Source organism: Patagioenas fasciata, unplaced genomic scaffold (genome assembly GCF_037038585.1).
Source record: "Patagioenas fasciata isolate bPatFas1 unplaced genomic scaffold, bPatFas1.hap1 Unplaced_3, whole genome shotgun sequence".
In the NCBI taxonomy this organism is placed as follows: domain Eukaryota; kingdom Metazoa; phylum Chordata; class Aves; order Columbiformes; family Columbidae; genus Patagioenas; species Patagioenas fasciata.
In genome coordinates, this window is record NW_027288732.1 from 2,887,901 (window position 1) to 2,907,668 (window position 19,768).

The window sequence follows — 19,768 nt, forward strand, 5'->3', positions numbered from 1 at the left end:
CTACCTCAGGAGAGGGTATTTTAAGGACCCAAAAGGGTATAGGTGGGCATTTGGTATAGCAGCTGTGGACACTGAGAAAATTGAACAGCTGTCTGATTTGCCTGGTCTTTCAGATGACCCTTCTGTTGTAGGACTGCTGAGGGTTGACGATCAGCAGGTGCCAATTGCTACCACGACGGTGCATCGCCGGCAATATCGCACCAATCGAGACTCTTTGATTCCTATCCAGAAGCTGATCCGTCAATTGGAAAGCCAGGGTGTGATCAGTAAGACTCGCTCACCTTTTAACAGCCCAATCTGGCCAGTGCGTAAGTCTAGTGACGAGTGGAGACTAACTGTAGACTATCGTGGCCTGAATGAAGTTACACCACCACTGAGTGCTGCTGTGCCTGACATGCTAGAACTGCAATTCGAACTGGAGCCAAAGGCAGCCAAGTGGTATGCTACAATTGACATTGCTAATGCATTTTTCTCTATTCCTGCAGCAGCAGAGTGCAGGCCGCAGTTTGCTTTCACCTGGAGGGGCATCCAGTACACATGGAATCGCTTGCCCCAGGGGTGGAAACACAGTCCTACCATCTGCCATGGACTGATCCAGACCACGCTGGAGCAAGGTGAAGCTCCAGAACACTTGCAGTATATTGATGACATCATCGTATGGGGCGACACAGCAAAAGAAGTCTTCGAGAAAGGTGAGAGAATAATTCATATTCTTTTGGATGCTGGTTTTGCCATAAAACGAAGCAAGGTCAAGGGACCTGCACGAGAGATCCAGTTTTTAGGAATAAAATGGCAAGATGGCCGTCGTCAGATCCCAATGGATGTGATCAACAAAATTGCAGCAATGTCTCCACCTACTAATAAAAAGGAGACACAGACTTTCTTGGGCGTTGTAGGTTTTTGGAGAATGCATATTCCTGACTACAGCCACATTGTGAGCCCTCTCTATCGAGTGACTCGTAAAAAGAACCAATTTGAGTGGGGCCCTGAACAACGACAAGCCTTTGAACAAATTAAGCGTGAGATAACTCATGCGGTGGCCCTTGGACCAGTCCGAACTGGACTAGATGTTAAAAATGTGCTCTACACCGCAGCCGGAGATAATGGACTTACCTGGAGCCTCTGGCAGAAAGCACCAGGAGAAACCCGAGGTCGACCCTTAGGTTTTTGGAGTCGAGGATACAAAGGATCTGAGGCCAACTATACTCCAACTGAAAAGGAGATACTAGCAGCATATGAAGGAGTTCGAGCTGCTTCAGAAGTGATCGGCACTGAAGCACAGCTCCTCCTGGCACCTCGACTGCCGGTGCTGAACTGGATGTTCAAAGGGACGGTTCCCTCTCCACATCATGCAACCGAAGTTACATGGAGTAAATGGATTGCACTGATCACGCAACGAGCTCGAATTGGAAGTCCCAACCGTCCAGGGATATTAGAAGTTATTACAGACTGGCCAGAAAGCAAAGACTTTGGGATGTCTGCAGATGAGGAGGAAGTAAAACGTGCCGAAGAAGCACCACCATATAATACGCTTTCAGAGACTGATAAGCAGTATGCACTGTTCACAGATGGATCCTGTCGTCTTGTAGGAAAACATCGAAGGTGGAAAGCTGCTGTGTGGAGTCCCACACGACAAGTTACAGAAGCCACTGAAGGACAAGGTGAATCCAGTCAGTTTGCAGAAGTGAAAGCCATCCAGCTGGCTTTGGACATTGCTGAACGAGAGAAGTGGCCAATACTTTATACTGACTCATGGATGGTAGCAAATGCCTTGTGGGGGCGGCTACAGCAATGGAAGAAAAGCAACTGGCAGCGCAGAGGTAAACCCATTTGGGCTGCCACACTGTGGCAAGACATTGCTGCTCGGCTAGAGAGCCTGCCTGTGAAAGTTCGTCATGTAGATGCTCATGTGCCTAAAAGTCGAGCCACCGAGGAACATCTAAACAACCAACAAGCGGATCAAGCTGCTAAGATCAAAGTAGCTGAGGTGGACTTGGACTGGCAACATAAAGGTGAACTTTTCCTAGCTCGGTGGGCCCATGATGCTTCAGGGCATCAAGGCAGAGATGCAACATACAAATGGGCTCGTGATCGAGGGGTGGATTTAACTATGGACACTATTTCACAGGTTATTCATGAATGTGAAACTTGCGCCGAAATCAAACAAGCAAAACGGTTAAAACCTGTATGGTATGGGGGGCGATGGTTAAAGTGTAAGTATGGAGAAGCTTGGCAGATTGATTATATTACACTTCCACAAACACGTCAAGGTAAACGTTATGTACTTACAATGGTGGAAGCAACCACTGGATGGTTGGAAACATATGCCGTACCTCATGCTACAGCCCGAAATACTATCTTGGGCCTTGAGAAGCAAGTCCTTTGGCGGCACGGTACGCCAGAAAGAATTGAATCAGACAATGGTACTCATTTCAAAAACAGTATTATAGACAATTGGGCCAAAGAACATGGTATTGAGTGGGTATATCATATTCCATATCATGCACCAGCCTCTGGGAAAATTGAAAGGTACAATGGTTTGTTAAAAACTACACTAAAGGCACTTGGTGGTGGAACCTTTAAAAACTGGGATTCACATTTAGTAAAAGCCACTTGGTTGGTCAACACTAGGGGATCAACCAATCGAGCCGGGCCTGCCCAATCAGAAATTGTACGTACTGTAGAAGGAGATAAAGTCCCTGTAGTACACATGAAAAATATCTTAGGAAAGGCAGTCTGGGTTACTCCTGCCTCAGGCAAAGGCAAACCTATTCGTGGGATTGTTTTTGCCCAGGGACCTGGCAGCACCTGGTGGGTGATGCTTAAGGATGGAGAAGTTCGGTGTGTACCTCAAGGGGATTTGATTTCAGGTGAAAATATGCAATGCTGAACTGTATGATGTGAATTGCCGCACTAACAATGTTTAATAAGTGTCTTTCAGATCAAGACAATGGTGATGAAACCAGCGCTGGCTTCTTCGAGTGGCGCCCGACACCTTCTTCGAAGTTGGTGTTCTTAACCCACAAACAGTGGTCATGAGATGCACTTGTACCATTTTTCCTGCCCTGGGAGACTGTTGTGAGAAAATGAACTTAATGAACTTTTCAAAGGATGGTCCACTGATTAGTTACTCCTGTGTATATATGTACATATGTATATATATATATATATAGTAGTAGTGATTAATTAGATTGTATTGATAGATTGTATTGATAAGGTTTAAGTATTCAGTGAATGTCATATTATAAGGGGTGGAATGTCCTGGTTTTGTTAAAAACAAGTTTCTCTTTTAGTGAATTTGCCTGTCAGCTAAAGCCTTCATGTTAGCTGCATTTTCCTGGAGAACCCAACACATGTTTTGGTTAAACCTAGCAATGGAATGCAAACTTACTGATAAGCACGAATGGACATCTCACGAGAGGGGCAACGAGAAACTGGTGACCGAGAGACTGACCAACGGTGAATAACATTCCATTCACGTGAATACTTCATATAAAAGTGGGAGATCACGAGGATCTCGTCCCTTTTGCCTTTTTTTTTTCCCTTTTCTCCTCATGGCTGACATTAGGAGAGGACCTTGCTGGTCATACCTGTGAACTGAGGCCTAGTGAGAGACTGAATCCAGCTCCGGTTGGCTACAGAGTCTAAGCCAGGACTTCGGGTGCTGGCTCTGCAGTTGCTGAGACTTACAAGATTGGTTTTGTATATTTTGTATTATTTTCTCTGTTCTTATCAGTAGCGTTAGTAAAACATCTTTAACTTTTCCAACTCTCTTCTCTCTGTCCTTCTTTCCCTCCCGATCGCCTGTCCTGAGTGGGAAGGGGGGAGAGGGAGGGGCAAAAGGGGGAAGTGGGGGAGAGAGGAGGTTAACAATACATCTGCCAGGGTTTGATTGTCACCCCGCAATCTTAACCCTCGACAAGACACCAGGGTCATATCCCATAGGACCCAAGCAGGTCCCTCAGCAGGCCAAAGCTTGCTCTCCTGAAATCCTGCTCTTTGCCTTGTCATCATCTCCCAGGAGCCTCAGCTCCACTTTCCCATCCCTGACTGTTCCATCCTGATCAACTCTTTGTGGTTTGTAAGTGTGAAGTCCCACAGGGCACCTCACCCCACTGACTCCTCAGTCACCCGTGTCAGGAAGATGTTGTCAATGAGCTCCAGCCCCTCCTGGTTGGCTGGTACCGTGCAGATATTGGGATATCTCAGGTCTGCCAGGAGGACACTGCCGTGCAATCATGAGGCTCCTTTCATTTGTCTGAAGGAGGCCTCATCTAATTCCTCTTCCTCATCAGTGAGTCAGTAGCTGATGTCCAGTCACCACAACATTGCCCATGTTGTTCTGCCCTCTCATGCTGACTCCTCAACCTTCAGCTGACATTGTCTGTCCCCAGGCAGAGCTCCACACATTCCTGCTGCTCTCCAACATGAAGGGGATCTATCACTTTGACTCCAGACTTCTGGCATTATGAGTACTGGACCCTCCAGCCCCCACTGTTTCTCCATGAGATGATATTTGTAATGTTCTGTAACTCCTCATGCTGTTATCTTGAGAGAGAAAACCTCATTAGGATAAACCACCTGACTGCAAACACTAACAGATGAGCAAATGGAGCTTCAGTCAAGGGACAATCCAGACCTTGAGAAAATCTGGTGTTCACCCATTCAGAAAGCTCTGAATTTTGACAAGATGAAGTGACCTGTTCTGTATTGGGGCAGGAGAACTACACCATCTGTCAGGACAGACAAGGACGTGACATACTGAGCAGTGACCCTGAGGAGAAGGGCCTGGGCACTCCAAGGTCCCCACACATGCCCGTGGTGCACGCTCACCATGAACAAGGAAGCTGCACACGGGGCTGCATGAGGAGGAGCGTGGGGACCCAGACACCTGGAGTTCTCATCCCATTCGGTTCAGCACTGGTGTGACCCCACACACACGGGGGTGTGCCAGTGTGCGGCTTCCCAGTTTGGAGAAGCAGGGAGGAACTGGAGAGTGCAGGGCTCTGCCAAGGCAGGTTCAGCACCTTGTGCACATGGTGTGGGATGCTGAGGGACCTGGGCTACTTGGGCCCAGCAGCTCTGGGGAGGCTGCAGCAGTGCAGGAGTAGCCTGAGAGTGCTTGAAGGGTGGTTTCAGAGATGGTGGAGGTTTTCTGCATAGTGGGAAAGAGCATGAGAAAGAAATAATGCCCCAAAGTGCAGCTGGGGAGGTCCAGGCTGGACATGAGCAGAAAGGAATGTGACTGGAAGGGCAGTGCTGTGGTGGAGCAGGTCAGCAGAGGGAGTCTGCATCAGCCCAAGGCTTTGTGCTTCAAGGAACAGCTGGGGAGGATGCAGAGATCTCAGCAAAGAAAGGAAGATGCTCAGACAAGAGCAAGGTGGGGCAGCAGGGGGGATGTCTGCAGCCTGCAGGGAAAGAGGTGCAGGGGATGCCACAGCACAGGACAGACTGTGGTGGAGATGATCAAGGGATGTAAAGAGTCTGAAAGCCCCCACCAGACATGAGCTCGTTCTCCCCTTGGCTATGGCTGTTGTCTGCACCTCTGATGCCTGTGAGGAGACACCTTGTCCTTCCAGCACAGGGGCCTCATGGCCTCCATGTCCCCAGCCAGGAGCCTGGGAGGTGTGGGACCATAGTCTTGCCCTTGGCCTTGCACAGCCCCACATCACACTGTCCAGGAAGGGCCCTGGGCAACGTGGGAGGGAGAGGATCTGACTTCCCATGGTACAAAGTCAGGGCTTGGCCCTTTGATTAATGAAACACATGCAGGTTTACTCAGCATCAGAGCCATCTTTACTTTGCTCTTCCTGATCTGTTATCACTGCCTCCAGCTTTCTTCTGTAACTGACCCTGGGGATGCTTTCTCAGTTGTGTCCCTCAGTGGGACCCATTAACATTAAAAGAAACTTTGAAGCTTAGATATGAGTTTGACTTCTTGAGAGGTTTAATCATCTTCCTCCAGGGCCTGAGGTCCATGGACTCAGCACCAAACCCACTAGAGGGGTCATTAAAGCACCTTGGGCTGCTCCTGTGCTGCTGAGCTGGGCTGGGCTCCTGGGACAGAGGGAGCTCCTGGCAAGTGGCAGCGCTGCAGAGAGACAGCTCTGCCCAGGAGCAGCTCCTCTGCAAGGCGCAGCAGGGCTGAGGGCTCTGCCTGGGGATCTCAGGGAGATGAGCAAGGCAGAGAGAGATTAAAGGTGGTCAGGACTGGGAGGATGACTGAGAGCTCACTGGAGGAGAAACCTTTGCAGCCCTTGCCATGGTAAGTCTCTGGGTGCAGGGCAATGCAGCTGTAGCTCCTCGAGGCATCTCCTAAAACTGACACAGGCACAGCTTGTGGAATCTGTAAGGTGGGGGATCTTGCCCCTCAATTTTGAACAGCTGTGAAGCCGGGTGAGCACCCAGGGGTGCCCAGGGCTGTCCTGCACAGCAGGGTCCCTGCACCCCAGGGCTGTGCCGGGGCAGGGACTCTGCCGCCTGCCAGGGTCAGCGCTCTGCCTGCCCAGGAAGATCCCATTGCAGAAACTGCTGGGGAAATGAGCGTTCGCCCAAAGGTGCTTCTGCTGTGGAGAGGGTGCTGTGTGGGTCAGGGCTGCTCAGAGCTCCAGATCACCCCACAGATATTGCAGAGAGTCCTTCTGAAACACAACATCAAGACAGGAACAGCTGCAAGGGAAGGAGTCTGTGCTTTCAGTTTTCCACTCTTGGTTGTCTGGGTGTGCAGTGGCAGATGGGGATTTATTTCGCTCTTTGGAGAAGACACTGAGACCCCAGTTCTCGTTAGGACTTGTCTGAGCTGCTCCTGAGACCCTGCACGCACAGAGCTGCCCCTGGGCAGTGCCAGGAGGTGTGAGCAGGACAGAGCTGAGCACACAGCGGGTGGGACGGGGTCTGTGACACTGACAGGGAGCAGACCCAGGGACAGAGACACAGCTGCAGGAGCACAGACATGGACAGGGAGAGGGTGATAGACCAGAAATGCCTGGGAGGGGATTCAGGACCCCCCTGCCATCCCCTGCAGTGCAGACACATTTCCCAGTGAAACCCCTGGTCTCCTCTCCTCCCCAGCAGAGCCTCTGCCCCAAAGCCATGGGGTCCAGGTCACGAGTCTCCACCTCAGCAGCTGGACCTCCAGGTGAAGGGTTCCTGGAATGTGGAACACAAAAAGGTGCTAAAAGTACTTGCTCTACAGTGTCATTATGTAAGTGGCAGCAGCACAGCCAGGTAAGGAGAAGGTTCCACAGCATGCCCGTCTGCCTTTCTGTCCTTGCTTTATTTTCTGGTAGCACTGCAGTGTCCTTCCCTGTTTCTCCACCTGTTCCTGGAGCTCTTGCTCTCTGGGTATGGGGTGGGAGTGTGGGTCAGTCTTTGTTCTGCCACCAATTCATTGAATTTTACCTTACAGCTGTGTCCATGGAAACTGCATGCCCAACTGCATTTTAAACTTGGATGAACTGTTTTTCTCAGCTGGTAGAAAGAGAGAATGAGCTGAAACGTCCCTCCATCAGGGAGGGGGTTTACCGTCAGAAATAGCATGTTGGTTTTCCACAGAGAAGTCTCCTCTAACTCATCACTGTCTTTTCCTCCTTGCACAGGTCATCATGCCCACAGGCAGCAAATGTCCAACAGCAGCTCCATCACCCAGTTCCTCCTCCTGCCATTCGCAGACACACGGGAGCTGCAGCTCTTGCACTTCTGGCTCTTCCTGGGCATCTACCTGGCTGCCCTCCTGGGCAACGGCCTCATCATCACCACCATAGCCTGGGACCAGCACCTCCACACCCCCATGTACTTCTTCCTGCTCAACCTCGCCCTCCTTGACCTGGGCTGCATCTCCACCACTCTCCCCAAGTCCATGTCCAGCTCCCCCTGGGACACCAGGGCAATTTCTTATATGGGATGTGCTTCCCAAGTCTTCCTGTTTTCCTTTTTCATTTCAGCAGAGTTGTATCTTCTCACTGTCATGTCCTACGACCGCTACGTTGCCATCTGCAAACCCCTGCACTACGGGACCCTCCTGGGCAGCAGAGCTTGTGTCCACATGGCAGCAGCTGCCTGGGCCACTGGGTTTCTCAATGCTCTGCTGCACACGGCCAATACATTTTCACTGCCACTGTGCAAGGGCAATGCCCTGGACCAGTTCTTCTGTGAAATCCCCCAGATCCTCAAGCTCTCATGTTCCAACACCTACATCAAGGAACTTGGGCTTATTGTGGTTAGTCTTTTAGTAGCATTTGGGTGTTTTGTGTTCATTGTGCTGTCCTATGTGCAGATCTTCAGGGCCGTGCTGAGGATCCCCTCTGAGCAGGGACGGCACAAAGCCTTTTCCACCTGCCTCCCTCACCTGGCCATGGTCTCCCTGTACGTCAGCACTGCCATGTTTGCCTACCTGAAGCCCCCCCTCCATCTCCTCCCCATCCCTGGACCTGACGATGGCCGTTCTGTACTCGGTGGTGCCTCCAGCAGTGAACCCCGTCATTTACAGCATGAGGAACCAGGAGCTCAAGGATGCCCTGTGGAAACTGATGACTGGATTATTTTGTGAAACAACAAATTTCCCATCTCCTTCTGCATAGCAGTTTTAATGTAACTAATTTCAGGCCTGGCCTGTCATCTCTATTTTTTGTTGTTGGTGGTGTTTCTATCGTGATAATGTTGTCATCCCCTTTCAAATTCACTCTCTGCTGTTCTTATAACCACTGACTGTGCCCTTTGTGTATTTAAAGAAAATAAAGAGCCCTGTAGTGACTGTTTTTCATGAGATCCTTTCACCAAGGCCTTTTTGAAGCTGCAGGGACAGTTCCTGTGTATCATGGGAGGAGGGGAAATGAGTCCAGCCTGGCAGCCCTGCCAGGGAGCACCAGCGCTTGTTCTTCCAGAGCTGTTCTGGTTCCACTCCCACACTCTCCTTCTCATCCCTTGTGTTGGTGCAAGGCCTGAGTGCTCTGGCAGCTTGGTCCCCGTCCTGCTGTGTGTCAGTGCTGTGAGCGCAGGCAGGGACAGCCAATGGGCACTTGTGTCACAGAGGTGGCCTCAGAACAGCCTTTCCAGGTAGAATGGTGATCTCCTATGGGTAGAGCATGATGGTTTAGGTCTTCCTCCAAAGATTCTCTAAAGAATATGCATATGAAAGTGGCCATGGATGCAAACCCCAGTGTACAGCTGAAGAGTGTGTGTGTGCAGGGCTGGCACACAGCAATGTCCTCTCACAGCCAGCCCTCCTGCCAGAGACCTGCAGGAGCAGCAGAGCAGGGGCTGCGCTGTGCCCCTGTGCACTGGACACCCCTCAGAAGGAGCCACAGGGCATCATCATGGACTGGCCCCTCACAACCACCATTTCCAGCCCTGCGCTCTCACCAAAAGAGGCTGTTCTTCCCTCCATGGATGGACACTCAATGACTGGTTCAGCAGTCCATGTTTGCTTTGGACAGATGAGATGAGAGCATGCACATCATGTACATGAGGTGACATGAACGTGAGTGAGCACAAACACCATCAACTACTCCTTTCCATTCTGTGAAGGTCTGTGGAACACAGGAGGTCTTGAGTTCACTTCATATTGGGAGGAACAACCTATGGGAAATCACCTGAAAGCAGCACTGGGTTGTGCTTCCTTTGACTGAGGTCCCCATGTCCATTCCTCATGATGCAGGACATCTCAGATGAGTCCAGAGCAGGTGACACAGCACAGGGGTGAGGTGTCTCCCATCCTTTGGGAGTGGCAACAGGAAGGACACTCTGACTCCTGCCTCTGTGTGTAAAAGGGACAGACTCTGTCTCTGAGCATCCCTGGGTGCATAAGGAGCCCAAGAAACCAGTGGACACCTGACAGAACCCTGATATTTATGTCAAAAGTGCCATAGAAACCAGATGGTTCTTGGGTCCTTAGAAAACACAGACCTCAAACCCATCTTCAAGAAGAGTAGGAGTAGGAACTGGGAGAATAACAGGCTGGCCAATCTATCTCCGTCCCTGGGAAGGGGATGGGACGTGTCCTCCTGCAGCCGTTTCCAGGAATGTGAAGGACAAGGAAGGGACTGCTGAACCCAAATGGACAGGGGAAAGAAAGGCATGTTGTGTACAGGGCGTTTGCAAGGCTCAGTCATGGTCTCCTTCCGGCCAGAGTGGTGCTGATGGGGCTCAGGAAGTGGATGCTGGGTGGGAAGTTGGCTGAACCGTCAAGCCCAAATATCATAAGTAGTACAAAGTGCTCCGTGCAGCCAGTTACTGGTGTCATCTCTCAGTGACCAGCACTTGGGGAACACTGTTGAACATCTTTATTCTCCCCTCCTATGATGTAACCGAGTGAACTTTCAGTGCCTTTGAGGATGATGGAGTCCTTGAGCAACCTCACCTGGTTCACCCTGCCCTGAGCAGGAGAGTGGGACAAGATGAGTGAGACAAGATGAGTGAGACAAGGGCTCTCTGCAAACCTGAGTTATTCTGTGATTTCACAGAATTTTTGCCTTGGAGAGGTTTCTGGAGAGGGAATAGGTAGAATAATAATAATAAAAATAAATAAATAAATGAAAAATAAGGCTGTAGAGGAGATCTAGAAGGTGTTAACATAAAAACAGCAGTTCCAGTGAGGAGTGCTTTTCACTCACAGTGTTAGTGGGAAATATATTTGACAAATTTGAACAAGGTGAGGAAGCGAGATGGGTGTCTGCAGCCTGTGGGAAAGAGGGGCAGGTATAGGACTGAGTAGAACACGCTTCAGTCTTGGGAGGTCCTGGGTGCTAAGGAGGAGGATGGATGAGTGTGATATTATGAGTTCAGTTGTGTTTCAGACACTCATAATCCAATCAGAATCCTGTGGCTGTGAAGGGGACAGTGAGGTCAGTTCTGTCTCTGGAGGTGACAGCCCAGCAGCAGGGACATGGCTGGAAAAGAACCTCTGCCTAGGTGCCCACAGGCCCTACCCGGGAGATGGGTAGGAGATGCCTTAGAGATGTGTTATCATGTCCATCCCATCTGAGAACATGACGGGACAGCAGCAGGAACATGGTCGTGTCTGTCAGAGAAGCTGAGCGGCCCGTAGCAGTCATGGGATTTAGAAAATCATGGTGAGGTCAGGTAAAAGACCACAAGAAGCCTAATGGGTTGGGTTCCCTGCATGAAGGGCAGTTTCTGAAGCGGCTGAGCTTTCCATGGTAGTTGGAAAAAGCAGAAGAGAGAAAAAAAAAAAATGCAAAGTGCAATTTGGAAGGTGAGGATTGGATATGAGGAGGAAGAAATGTCAGTGGAAGGGCAGTGCTGTGGTGCAAGAGGTCACCCAGAGGGAGTTGCGTCAGCCCATGGTTTGTGTTCCAAAGAGCAGCCAGAGAGGGTGCAGACACATCAGTGAAGGTGCAGAAATGCTGGGGTGAGAGCAGGTGGGGAAGCGAGATGGGTGTCTGCAGCCTGCAGAGAAAGAGGGGCAGGGGTAGTGTGAAGGGGTTTCGTTAGAAGGAGATATGTTGTTGAATTAGTCAGGCCCAAAGGAATCTCAAGGCCACTTCGCGAAGCTGAGAACAGAATCTGCTGTGAGAACGAGGGGCGTTTCTTCATTAACAGGGCCTCAGCATGGCGTGAGTCGTCGGACCTATCATCGGTGGGGCTCCAGCATGTGGACTGCCCATGATACTCATTTAGCGTATCCATGCTTGGAACGTGGATTTGTGATTAGAGAATAGTTGCGTATATAAGGAGATATGTTTCTGTAATAAATGGCTTTTGCGTGATTCACATTGAATCGGAGTGCTGAGTCCTTTATCGTTCCAACAGGGTAGGATCGTGTAGAACAGCCTGTGGTGGAGATGGAAAAGGGCGCTGGTGAGGCTGGAAGGGACCCACAGAACCCAGGTCTCTGTCCCCTTGGCCATGGCAGTTGTCTCTGCCACTGAGGCCCAGGAGAAGCCATGTTGTCCTCATGGCACTGGGGCCTCGGTGCCTCCTTACAGCCCCTTGGGGAAGCTGGAAGTTGTTGTCCCAGTGTTGTCCTTCCCTGGGCCTTGCACACCCACATCTCACGGTCCCAGGAAGAGCCCTGAGCCGTGTGTGAGGGACAGGATCCCCCTTCCCATTGCCTGCAGGTCATGGCTTCTCCTTTCTGCTTCAGAAAGCAAACCAAGGGGTTTCTCAGCATCAGAGCTGAAGAAAAGACTCAAAGGAGACCTCATGGTGGCTACAGCTTCCTCACAAGGGGAGAAGGAAGGGAAGGTACTGATCTCTTCTCTGTGATGACCAAAGATAGAACCCAAGGGAATGGCAGAAGATGTGCCATGGGAGGTTTAGGTTGGACATGAGGAAAAGGTTCTTCACCCAGAGGTGCTGGACACTGAACAGGCTCCCAGGGAGGTGTCACGGTCCCAACCTGACAGTGTTCAAGAAGAGACTGGACAACGTCCTCAGACACACGGTGTGACCTGTGGGGTGTCCTGTGCAGGGACAGGAGTTGGATTCAATGATCCTTGTGGGTCCCTTCCAACTCAGGACATTCTACAATTCTGTGAAATACTAGGTCAAAAGTCCATATTTTCATGGTACAGATGAGTTGTAACCATACACATCATGTGCATGTCCAATGTGTGCATGTGGTGAGATGAACCCAAGGGAGCACAAATGAACCTTGGGGTGCCATAAAGGTCAGCGGTACAGAGATGATGTTCAGGGGTCTCTTCCAACCTGCGGTATTGTAGGATTCCATGAATCTTTTCCTTGGAGAGCTCTTTCATGTCAGAATAGACAGAGGAAGAAGAAAATAAAAATCAGAGGCGGAAGCAGAGATATAAAATGCCCCAGAGTAAATACAGCAGGTCCTCTGAGGAACGTTTCTGCACTCAAACCCTTGATAGGAAATCTATTGGATACATTTGATGAAAGCAGCTCAGTTTGATCTGCTCACACACTGGAGCACAAGGAGGGTGATGGCTGGGCACGATGCCATGTGGTCACTTGTGTCTCAGGAACTCATAGTCCAGTAGGAAGCCAATGGCTGTGCAGGGCACTGTGAGGTCACTTCTGCCTCTGCAGGGGATAGGCCAACAGCAGGAACATGGCTGGGAAAGGACTGTGAGGTCACACATACGAGACGAGCAATCGGGCCCAATCAGCATGGCTTTGTGAAAGGCAGGTCCTGCTTGACCAACCTGATCTCCTTCTATGACAAGGTGACCGGCTGAGCAGATGAGGGAAAGTCTGTCGTGGGGAGTGAATCTGCCACACAGGCTGTGGGTGTTGTGTCCTTAGACTGCAGTAAAGCCTTTGACACCGTATCCCACAGCATCTCCTGGAGAAGCTGCAGCTCATGGCCTGGATGGTGTATCTGTAATGGGTAAACAACTGACTCGAAGGCCTTTTGTCCCCTGGAGCCATTTGTTCCCTGCCTGTCCACATGGGCATCTCATGAATGCATCACTGCTCTCCTCCAGTGTAGACAGGCACAAGGCCTTCTCCACCTGGACCTCAAACCAATGCCACTGGTTTCTCCAGCAACCTCATCCTTGACTGTGGGATGTCCAGAACTCCTGAGAGAGTTTGACAAAGCCTTTTTTCTGCACCATCCCCACATCCCTGCTCAATCTCCTCATGCACAGCTAAAGGACCAGAAAGTTTGGGTGTAAGTGGAGCATTGAGAGAAATGGTCAGGAAAGCTTTGAAGTGCACAGGGAGCCCATCAACATGTTGGCCTGCTGCTCTCTTCTGAACAGGCCCAGAGGACCTGGACAGCATTTGCTGTGTCCCAGAAATTCACCTGGAAGGTTGGGATATGGAGAAAAGGTTTGGTCTGTGAAGGGACAGACAGGTGCTGGTGGAACTGGCTGGTGTGACCGTGAGACATCTCTCCAACACCTCAGAAAAGTCCTGGCTCTCAGGGAGGTTGCATGGTCCTCTGAGAAAGAAAATATCCAAAATGACTTATCATAGAATCAGAGAATAATTGTGGTTGGGCCCTTAAGATCATCAAGTCCAACCATAACCTAAATCTGGCACTAAAACATATCCCTAAGTGCATCATCTGTATGTCTTAAACACCTTCAGTGATGGTGACTCCACAACGTCGCTGGGCAGTCTGTTCTGTTGCTTCTAAACCCTTTCCCGAGAGAATTTTTTCCTAATATCCAATCTAAACCTCCCTGTGTACAGCTTGAGGCCATTTCCTCTTGTCCTATCACTTGCTACTTGGGAGAAGAGACCAACACCCACCATGATCAAACCTCCTTTCAGGCAGTTGTGGACAGTGACAAGGTCTCCCCTCAGCCTCCTTTTCTCAAGGCTGAACAGCCCCAGCTCCCTCAACCGCTCCTCATAAGACTGGTGCTCCAGACCCTTCACCAGCCTTGTCACCCTCCTCTGAACTCTCTCCAGCACCTCAATGTCTTCCTTGCCATGAGGGGCCTAAAACTGACCCCAGGATTCAAGGTGCAGCCTCACCAGTGCCCAGTACAAAAGGACGATCGCTTCTCTAGTCCTGCTAAAGCTCGGATTGGATCAAGGCTTGAACACCTTGCTGTGACCCAGTTGGTGACAGGTTGGACTGCAGACTCCTGAGGTCCCTTCAACCTCAGTTCTCTTATGATCCCATGGTGATGTTGGGCTCTGTTTCTAAGTGGAGCAGAGCAGACGATGATGGGGCAGGATCCACCTGTGCTGTAGGTGACCATCTAAACCAACATCTCAGCCACTGAACCAGCCAACACCTCAGTGTGACTCGCTCTGGGCAAAGTGTGAGAAGTCCTGGGCAGGGAAGGTTCAGAGAGCATGGGGTGCTATGCAAGACACAAAATGATCTTGGCTTCTTGCTTGTAAGCTCATTTTATGTTAGTTAATGTCAATGAAAATTAAAATAAGAAGAACTGAAGACAACGATCCAAAGCAAAGGAAGGTGTCAACATACTTCTTATTGGTTTGTTTATTTATCCACTCATTTATTTATTTATATATTTATTCATTTATTTGCTATTTATTTGTTTGTTTGTTTGTCTTTCTAGGAGGGTTACTTTTCTTTGAAAGAGTTTTCCAGAACTGGGCATGGATTTAGGACACAAATGTCTTCACCTCCAGGGACACACCTGGTGCCATTGTAGGTGCCCAGGGAACCCCTGCCCAGGCTTCACCTGCATTGCAAGGTGCTCTGGTCTCCCCAGGTCCTTTTTTAGTTTTCAATGGTTTTTTGGGGGGTTTGTTTGTTTGCATGGGTTCAGTTTTTGTTTCTGTTTGGTGTTTTTTTTATGTTTTTTGTGGGGTTTTTTTGTGTGTGTGGTTTTTTTTGGTGTGATATTTGGTTTTGGTTTTGGATTTTTTTACATATTAAAACAAACAAAGAAAAAAAAAGCCAAAAAGTGAATTAATGGGAAGTGTACTAAGAGCAGGAGAAGAAATATCGGTCTTCCCCTGTACTTCTATTACCAACACTCTATTATTTCACCTCCCTCGTCATTCTGGAGTTCCCACCTGTCCTGATTCAATGTCCCTGTCAAAGGACAACTTTCCAGCACTGTCTGGACATTTGCCCTTCCCAGTGCTCTCAGGTTTCTCCTCCACTTGCTCTTTGGTCATTCTGTTCCTCTCAACTGTCTGGTTCCTGCTTTGAGCTTCAGGGAGTTACAAACTTGCCCCAGTCTTCAGAGCTCTAATTAACATGGCAGATAAAATGTTCATTGTGTTTATTTCTATCCTCTCCTATCTCTCTGTCTAAACCAGTTCTTGTGTGGAGGTCCCTTGTGGATGGTGGATCTCATCAGATCCAGCTTACACACACAGCTGAGGAAAGTGTTTTACTGTTTATTAAACTGTGCAGTGTTTACACAGGAGAGCAGGTGGAGCTGGTGCACAGGAGCTGCAGGATCTCCTGCAGAGCTCAGTGGAGAAGTCTGATGTGAGGAAAAGTGATGAAAGTCTCTGGTGGCCAATGAGGGAACCGGCAGACTGGGGGTGGGAGGTGAGGAGCGAGGTTGTCCGTGCAGTGTCCAGCCTCAAGGGACTGTTCTCCTGCCTGTCCAGATGTCTTCAGGAGACCCTCTGGATCAATGTCCATTGTAGAATGCTGCTGTCACTTCTTCTAGACACTGAAAAATGACAGAAAACACTCTTGAAAGGAAACACCCTCCTTTATGAAATCTTATTTGCAATCTTCATCATTGAGTGTCCCACTGAAACCACTCCAATTAGTTCTACAAGTCTTTTGGATTTGAAGAATATTACAGAAAGAAACAGCACTCGTTAGGGCTTTCTGTGTTTTAATGAGCCCTATGGCGTATTTGGTGCTGAGTCCATGAACGTCAGATACCAAGCACAGACTGAAGAATCTGCTCAAGAAGTCCAAGTCAGAAGCAAACTCCAAAGTACCTTGAAGCATTAATGGGCCCCACTGAGGGCTGTTACTGACAAAGCCTCCCCAGGGACTCGTTAGAGCAGAGAATTGGAGGCTGTGATTGCATCAGACAAAGGCAAAGTGCAGCAGGTCTGATGCTGAGAAAACCCTTGGTTTGTTTAATGAAGGACAATGGCCAAGCCTTGAGCCCCTGTCCCTAGGAAGGGAGATCCTGTCCCTCACATGTGTCTCAGGGCTCTTCCTGGGGATGTGGGGAGTGTGATGCCCAGTGCAGGGCAATGGTGTGACACTCCATGGGGGTGCAAGGAGTCGATGATGTGCCATGGCCAAGAAGAGAGTGGACAATCTCCTCACACACACAATGTGAACTGTCATCGTTGTCCTGCGCAGGGACAGGAGTTGGACTATGATCCTGTGGGTCCCTTCCTACTGAAGACATTCTATGATTCTATGAAATACTAGGTCAAAAGTCCATGTTTTCATTGTACAGATGAGATGTAAGCACACACGGCTCAGGACTCTTCCTGGGACCCTGGGTGTGCAAGGCTGAGGAAAGGACAACACTGGTACAACAACTTCCAGCTTCCCCATGGGGCTGCAAGGAGGCAATGAGGTCCCAGTGCCATGAGGACAACATGGCTTCTCCTGGGCCTCCGTGACAGAGACAACTGCCATGGCCAAGTGGACAGAGACCTGGGTTCTTTGAATGCCTTCCAGCCTTGTCAGCCTAGACAACCCAGCTCCAAGCCCTCTGTGGGCATGTTGACAGAGGTTCTTTCCCAGCCATGTCCCTGCTGCTGGCCTGTCCCCTCCAGACACAGAACTGACCCTACTGTCCCCTTCACAGCCGTACCCTTCCAACTCATTTATGAGTTCCTGAGACACAAGTGACCTTCATCATACCATACCCACCCATCACCCTCCTGAACATCTTCATCCTGAACATCTCCATCCCTGAATATCTTCTTGTTTCACTCTTTTTCTCAAAGCATGTTGACCAAGTGAGGTTGTTCAAGATCTCCACTCAGTTTTGTGTCATCTCCATCACATCATAGAAAGGAGAATAAAGACTTCCAGCAGTTTCGGCCCAAATGCTGGTCACTGAGGGATGACACAAGTAACTGCGCAGAGGACACTGCATCACAGATTATATTTGGGCTTGATATTTCAGTGAACTTCCCACCAAGCATCCAGTTCTTCAGCCCAGACAGTATCAATCCAGCTCTAAGGACACCAGGGGGGACCATGTCCAAGGCCTGGCACAATTTCATACACATAACATGTCTTTCTTTCCCCTGCCCATTTTGGTACACAAGTCCCTTTCTTGTCCTTCAAGTGCCTGCAGATGGCTGCAGGAGGACTTGTCCCATCACCTTCCCAGGGACAGAGGCAGGCTGACCAGCCTGTGATTCTTCCAATTCTCCTTCCTGCCTTTCTTGAAGATGGGTTTGACAGATGCCAGGTCCTCCTCAGTTGCACTGTCATTTTGAAAGCGCAATCCAGAATCACAGGCAAGGGTGGCGTAACAGACAGGAGCACTTGCAATGAGCCTGTCCAGGGCAGTTGAGATGAATCTCACAGGGTCAGTGGGGTTTGTTCCCAGAGTCACACACAGAAATGTCAGGGTTCTGTCAGTGTCCACAACTGAGTTGGCTTTGTGGACTCTCACGTGAGGTAGAATCATGGAATCATAGAATACTTTGATTGGAAGAGACCCTTGGGATCATTGAGTCCAACCATAACCCAGCTGTCACACTAAACCACGTCCCTAAGGACCTCGTTTAAATGTCTTTTACACCCCTCTAGGGTGGGTGACTCCTGCACTGCCCTGGGCAGTCTGTTCTACCACCAGACAACCCTGTCCAGGAAGAATTTTTTCCTAATATCCAATCTAAACCTCCCCTGGTGCAAATTGCAGCCATTTCCTCTTGTCCCATCACTTGCTACTTGGGAGAAGAGACCAACACCCTCCATGTTCCAACCTCCTTTCAGGCAGTTGCAGAGAGTGAGGAGGTCTCCCCTCAGCCTCCTGTTCTCCAGGCTGAACAGCCCCAGCTCCCTCAAATGCTCCTCATCACACTTGTGCTCCAGCCCCTCAGCAGCTTCGTCACCTCCTCTGCATTCTCTCTAGTGCCTCGATGTCCTTCTTATGATGAGGGGCCCAAGACTGAACACAGGATTCAAGCTGCAGCCTCACCAGCACTCAGAACACAAACACTGAGGCACAATCACTTCTCTAGTCCTGCTGGCCACCCTATTCCTTTTACAAGCCAGGATGCTGGTGGCCTTTTTGGCCACCTGGGAACATTCTGGCTTATGTTCAGCAACTGTCAGTCAACACCCACAGATCCCTTTCCTCCAGGCACTTCCCAGCCACTCATATCTTATCTGTACAATGGAAACATTGACTTCTGACCTACTCATTCAGTGTCCTTGTGTTGAGAGATGAACAACCTCTCTCAGCTGGGGAGAAGAGCCAGTGAAGGAAATGGTGGTTTTGAGGGGCTGGTCTGTGATGACTGTCCTGGGGACACTTCCCCAGTTTGTCCCATGAACATGGGCATACACCAGACCCTGCTCTGCTGGTCCTTCAGGGCTCTCCCAGGAGGCCTGGCTGGCAGAGGACACTGCTGTGTGCCAGCCCTGCACACTCACACACTTCAGCTGTTCACTGGTGTTTTCTTCTCTGGGGCATTTGCAAGTTCAGCCCTCCCACCTCCTCCTCAATTGTGCCCCCCCCTGCCCTCTTGCCAGTTGAGCCCAGCAGAGCAGCCATGCTGGAACTGGTGCCACAGCAGTGGGGACCAGTGAGAATGAAGGACACCGAGAATGTTCATCCAGTCGGCATGCTGAGCAGATCTTCAGCCCAGGCAGCTTGCAGACCCAGGTCCAGACTTGCTCCCCAGGACAGCATGAGACATTTGGCCTAGGGGATCCTCAGGAAGGTCCTGGTGCCACAGTGCCAGGGCCACCTGCCCCAGGCTGCCACCTGCAGAAAAGGGTTTCTCTTTCCACCTCTTTTCTGCACACATTCCGTGCCACATGCTTCTCCTGGAACATCCCATCTCCCCACAGAGCCCTTTCCCAAGAGAGCTGAGCTATGCTGACTTTTCTGGTTGTTCCTGCACCCTCTTTCCATGCTCCATACAGCCCCAACCTGACAGTGCTGCACTGCAGAGCAAGTGGGCTGTTGTGTCCAGGGCCATGGGGTGAGTCCGCAGATTCATGTTGGTCAGGATGGGAGGAAGACCCAGCTCAGGGCGGCTCCTACTCACTCCCCCTCAGCACAGAGACATGGCTTCTGCAGCTCCAGAGATCTCAGAGAGAGGATTCTGGGCAAACAAGTCAGTGTGGGGTCCTTTATTTCATTTTATACACATAGAGAGTACGGGTCCTTATTTACATAAAGACAACGGGACACACCAGACAGGTAGACATGGACACAGCCAT

At 50.1% G+C, this 19,768-nt stretch overlaps 1 pseudogene; it reads left to right on the plus strand.

The window, feature by feature from the left end:
• Positions 1 to 7,621: 7,621 nt before the first annotated feature.
• LOC139826840 (olfactory receptor 14A16-like) lies at positions 7,622 to 8,579 on the plus strand (annotated as a pseudogene).
• Positions 8,580 to 19,768: the final 11,189 nt, after the last annotated feature.